Genomic DNA, 6,623 nt, shown 5'->3' on the forward strand with positions numbered 1-6,623 from the left:
AGCAGAATCTTGTACATATGTGTGAAGTGTTTTGGTCTGGAGAAAAAAAAAGTATCAGTCAGCCAGATACAAAAACATAGCAGATCTGTTCCTGTGAACTAAGTGCTACAGACAATAAAAAAAAAACCTTGGTTTTGTGTCAATGGCTCCATCGGATGGGAGGTCAATCAGTCATATCTCAAAGAACCCCTAGCAATTTCTGGGGGAACTCTCTGAATTAAATGAAGATACATGGACACGAAAATTTAAATCACAACATGGTGATTGTAAAATGAGTTTGAGGTACAAAACATAAAATGCTGGGTGTAAAATACATTACAGTATCATCAATCTGATGAGGAGTGGGAAGCATCAGAAGGAAGGTGTTGTAGCTGAGACTCGTGGGCTGCACACAGTGCGGTTACCCTTTAGTGATGCTAAACAGATGTCTGCCCAGCAAGTAGTATGTACTGCAGTCTGTGTGCTGGACAATGGCATTCCATCCAAAGGCTTCTCAGACATTTAGCTTGATGTTGCGTTCAGTAGATTAGAATGTCACAAAGGAAGGGCCCTCTTCTCAAGAGCCATGTGTGCGTATTTTAGTCTGAAGTCTGTTAACAACAGCATTTACCTATTATACATATAGGTGAATAACAATTGCTGATAGGCTGCTTTTAGCACTGTGCTGTAAAGTTCAATTACTTTTCATTAAATAAATACTCAACAGACGATGTTGAAATTTCCACCGGGCTTTTACTAAGGTTTCCAAATTCCAACAAAGAACATACATATATCATCAGAGACATTGAAAAGTTTATCCCTAATATCTTCCTGTAATCTGTAAATTACACATGATTTTGATATCATTTCCACTAGCAATGCTCATAAAAAACATATTTTGTTTGCACAACTAATAAATTTCAGCTTGCTTTATTAACAATATTATTAAATTATTATTAATAAATAAATATTTAAGAGCTGGAATACATATTTTCATTTGGATTGTGAAATGCACAGAATACTCATAAATGTCTGATTTGTTTCAGTACTACTGACTGCTTAGTAAGTGATGATTATAATGTAAGTAGTGATGATACATCTGTATAGACAGTTCTGGTACAATTCTTATATGGGCCTGTTCAGACGCACGCCTATGGAGTACCCTACCTTGGTGAGAAGGACTGCTGAGAAGACATCATAGTCCTTGAATAACATGACGCAAGTGGAAAAGTTCTAAGAGTTTAAATTTGGGGTCTAACTTGCTGCGTGTTTAAACATCATCTGATTTTTTTTCTTAGCCAATATGAGGGCAATTACATATTTTATGTCAGTGGGAGTGATTTTTCAAGCGTTACTTTCGTATTAAACAAAAAGGATCCCAGTAGCAACAGAGTTCTTGAGCGGGAGGAAAAGAGGAAAAAAAAATCAATCAAACATTATCAATGCTAAAAGAACGTCATAGACATTATGTGGATATGAATTCTTTTTTCTTTGTGAACATTGATCTGTACATAGCTGCACACTGTGACATATGTACTACTACCATCGTTGGTTGTAGTAATCCCTTCTGAAATGCAGGTTCTATCTGACCTGGAAAAAATCTTGCTGCCTGAGAATTTCCCATCTGCAAGAACATTACACATTTATATATATACTTTACAGCTTCAACAGACTGCATGGATTATGTGAATTTCAGAATTAGTATAAATACATACATGTTGGAAAAACATAGGTTGTGAAATATCTACATGATTCTCGTTTGGAATCTACATCTATGTGTGTTCATTTACATAGATATATTTAAATAGCCTGGCTCTGATCTTCATGAAGATGTTTGCAAACTCTGGGAATGTCTCCAACCTAAAGCTCACAGCTGCTTTTCCTGTTTCTTTGTTCCTCGCTCCTCCCCCACAGGCCTATGTTACTCTTTTCATTGACTTACAATTGTGTAAACTGAAACCCAGCACATTTCCTGCTCACTCATGTCCACAGACATAGGCAAGGCTTGTTTTTCTGCAAATCATTTCTGTTAGTACACTGAAAAATAATCCCAACTGCAAAGAGATTCAAACAGCAAACATGTTTAAGCAGTTCTACTATTACATCAAACTCCAAAACTTTTATAATTACCAATAGATTTTTTATAATGAGCTGTTAGTAATATAAAGAAGCAGATATAAAAATATTAATAAAAAAATAGTAATAAAATGTATTGTGCTGCTTTAACTATCATTCCTTCTCCCTTGGCTTCAGATCCATCAGCACAAAAGTGAAGTTGATGCAAACAATAACAATAAGAGATCGCTTTTTACTTTATACAAGGTTTAATTAAGTTTGCTGAAAGCTTGCTATGGGCAGCAACCAATATCTAGTTCTTCTGAGAATGGTAGGCTGAGTTTCTACACAGACAGATAAGGAAGATTTGTATCATAGTCTGTCCAAAATCAGATGAATTAGGAGATGGGACATTTTCCCACCACTCCATAGCTCCTCTCCTATTGTGTTACTTCCCCCACCTCCTAGATTGTAAGCTCTTCAGGGCAGGGTCCTTTTCTCCTCCTGTGTCACTGTCTGTATATATCTGTCATTTGCAACCCCTAATTAATGTACAGTGCTCTGTAATATGTTGGCACTATATAAATCCTGTTTATTAATAATAATAATAATATTAATAATAATTTATAAATATATATGAAAGCCATTGCTAATGTTTCCTATCTGGTTGTCCCTGGCATCAGTATTAACCTCCCTGGCGGTATGAATTCCAAGTATTTTTAAATGTAAAACCTGTATATTAAAAAATACTGGTCCACCCACACAGTCGCGAGCAGATGCCCGGCCGGCATTTGCTTCCCCTGGCGTTGTGTCCCCAACTTTAACGCGCTGGGGGCGCAGATGCTGGCCGGGCATCACCAGGTTACACAGATGCCCAGCATCGCTGGAGGACGCCTATGGAACCAGGTAGGTCTTTTAAACCCCCTGGCAATTCCACCCTGAGTATGGCTTGGGGTTACCGCTTTTGGTATGGAAAATTCACTCTAAGCTACACTCAGAGTTACCGCCAGGGAGGTTATTTAACTGACCTAAAACTACATGCAGAACCATTAATCTGCATTTATGATTCAGATTAGTGATTTGGAGTCTTAAACCCATTAGACTGCTTGAAAGCCAGAAAAAAGCATTTTCAGAAGAGCTCAGCCATGGAGGCTCACATGATTACCACAATATAGTTACATTCAGAGCAGTTCCTTCTATGCAATGTCCACTGATTATTATACTTCTATGCAGTGTCTGGGGCTCACTTAATAAAGGATATTAATATTGGTATCCTTCATGCTACCCCTTTGTTATCCTTTTCTGATCAGCTGGGGAGCCGAGAGAACCCCCCATTACACAACTGATCTATTGACTTCTATGAATGGTTAAACCCCTGAAGATATGGATTGACAGTGATAAGGGCAAACATGGATTGTGACCATTTGTTTGACTAGGGCCAATTTGTCTAGTTAGTGCATACCCTTACAGTCTGGTGACAGTGGTGGTTTTCTTTCCCCTTTATGTTTTTAAGGGCTCTCTGTGGACTTTTTGTCTCATAGTACCGGTATATATAGAAGGAATGTCTTTTAAAACAGTTCTCAACATAGGAGATTGGAGTTTAGCCTTCATACTATAGCAACATAAGTACTCTATGGTTTTAGTTTTTGAAGTTTCCATGTGGTGTAATGAGGCAATCTAAAATCTCACCTATCCCTATTAAAGGTTTTCAGTTTTTCATTCATTGACACATCCTGAGCTTGCAGCCTCCACACCTAACAAACACACCCTTTCTTTCAAGTGTTCATCAGACTCCAACTGTGCATTGTCTCTGAAACAAGCTTAGTATCTACTCCTGAGACACATTGTGATCTAGGAGAGCCAGGCTATCCATATGCACACAGACTTGTTTATGTATACTATTGTAACAAAGTAAAAGAATGTTAAGTAATTTCATTCACATTTATATGTTAATCTTTACAGGTAATGCAGCCATTTGCAGTTCAACTGTTTCAATTTAAAATGCAAAAGGTTTAAGGGTTTTGCTGTTGTTTGTAAACCAAGGCACTTTTTACAAGGCAGTCCCAGGCCTTACAATATTCTGATTATAACTTCAAAATAAGTTCCCATTAAAAATGGCAAATAGACAAAGTCTAATCATAAGTGGGAAAGTCTTTGGGGTAGATTTAGATAATTTTTACATTTTACATTATTTTTGACTGTCTGTCTTTACTAAAATGTATAATGAATAAAAAATTTGCTATGTACAAAATAATTGTTTTTTTTTTTTTTAAACCAAGGCACTTGCTTACATTATAATCTCAGGCCCCACAGTATTCCAGTTTCCTTTGTCATAACTTCAAAATAAGTTTGTAAAAGTAAGAAGATTCCGCTCCATATCAGAAAGTGTGTGAAGAAAGCCCTCCATGGGAGGATCATATTTTAAAGAAAGCATCCAAGGTTAAAAATGACATGTTAAAACTTATATACGATTGAGTCTATTTTTAGAGTCTTGAGCTCCTAATTACATGCATTTTATATGCAGCCAAATGCAGTGAAAAAACATACTAAAAAATAACATGAAATGGGTGTAAGAGACCCTCTGCCAGTCTTCTACTTATTCCAAATGTCCGATCACTCTCAGTACTTTATACACCTTATATAAATGATGAACATATTGATCATTTTTGGATGGCAATGAGTAGGCAGTAGAAGACTGGGAGCCTTTAGCTTGATGGAGTAACACAACAAAGTGACACAAGCTAAAGGCTCCCAGCCCCCCAGTAACACAACAAAGTGACCCCTTCATGGTAGGGACTAATACCTGAGGGTGAAAGAAACATACCATGCAAAGTGTTTTACCATGATTTACTGGGACATGTTTTCTCATTATCTAGCACCAAATTTTTAGCCAGGAAAGAGCCACAAAAGATGTAGGTGCTAACAAAGACACAGGTCCAAACTAGGAGCAGGTAGCTATGTAATACCCAGACTGAATGGGTTCTGCTTTAATTGTTGCCTGAATAGTGAAGTATCTTCACACATGATCACCAGCCCAACATACCCTATTGATAAAGGTAAATGCCCTCCTGCCCCCAAGCTCAGTCATTCCCTAGTGGGCAGATGTCTTACAAATGAAAAATCAAACATGTACTACTGATATGATGGTTGGAAGTTGATTGGCAAATATAAACAACAAGACATTATTGTTAAAGCACTATTTTCATACTCCTCATTAGCCTATTTGGGTCCTACAACCTAGCTGACAGACAGAAGTGGTCCAATACATTTTTTTTCTTTCCATCATAAGAAGAGGGAAGGATCAGCCCTGTCATGAAAAAACAAGGTTGGAACATACTTACGTTTGATAACTAAAATGTCTGAGAGTTCTTGTTAACGCTCTTGAAGGCAGTTTTATCCCCATTCATTTATATTTTAGGATCTCTGATCACACAAGCTCCATGGCTCCACTATAATCATTTAAGAATAAAATCACTGACCATTCGTATATATCCACAAAATTCTACCTACTAACCTGCCAAGGCACCATTAGGCGTCATTTGTGATTACTAGGATATGCAATTCGTGATTATTGGGAAATGTAGAACTGAAGAAGCAGTTTGGATAGGCAATTTTATCCCAATCCAAAGTGGGAAGATAAACTTTGGAACAAACTTCAACTCAAGTGAAACTTCCAAATTGGATGAAGGACACAGGGTAGACTATATCCAGATTGTATGTGTATATATTAGCCATTTTCACATGATACACATGGTGATAATAATCCGTTAAGGTTTAAAGCATAAGAATACAAGCATATTTGTGTAATATTCATGCTGCCATAACTGATAATATGAAGAAGCACACCGGCTATCTACATAAAAAGGTTTGTCACCTAATTTGTGGCCCTTCTGTATTCCCACAACTTCCTGTGGACTACCACTGTGGTTACATAGTCTACCAAAAGAACTGGAGGTGTTCATGGTCACATTATAATAATGCAGAAGCATTACATAATCATAAAACAATAAAAGTATACTAGCCTTGCATAGTATAGAAGAATAGAAGGCATGTCTCTTGTATATCTAAAAGCTGTAACCATACGTCTTACACTACATTGCCCAAGGAAGGAAGTTGGCAATCTCACCATTGCTGGTAATTAGACACAGATGTGTTTAAAGTTAGTTGTTAAGCTGAAGAGTAGCAAGATCCTAAAATGCAAAAAATGTACAGGTTACATGCTACATATTATCTTCAATGGTGCAAGAATAAATAGAGCACATTACACACATGCCTATATTAGGTGTGCAAAAATGAATAAAAATATAAATAAAAACAAAACAAAAAAGTACGAGAAAAAAGCATATTCAGACTCAACAACACTCTGGTCAATTGATGCTTATCTAGAAGCCCCCTAGCCATGGGTGGTCCTTTTATTTTACCTCTGTTATACAAATAAATGTTTTTTCAATGAATTGTTTTCTAATTCTACTTTACTGTAGCCTTATGGCTCCCCTGTTTTCATCTTTTTCTGGTTTCATATCTATTACACAGAATTTACATGGAGTAGCCTTTGTGTACAAAGGGAATAACTGCTACATTACGGTGGC

Source organism: Pyxicephalus adspersus, chromosome 3 (assembly GCF_032062135.1).
Source record: "Pyxicephalus adspersus chromosome 3, UCB_Pads_2.0, whole genome shotgun sequence".
In the NCBI taxonomy this organism is placed as follows: domain Eukaryota; kingdom Metazoa; phylum Chordata; class Amphibia; order Anura; family Pyxicephalidae; genus Pyxicephalus; species Pyxicephalus adspersus.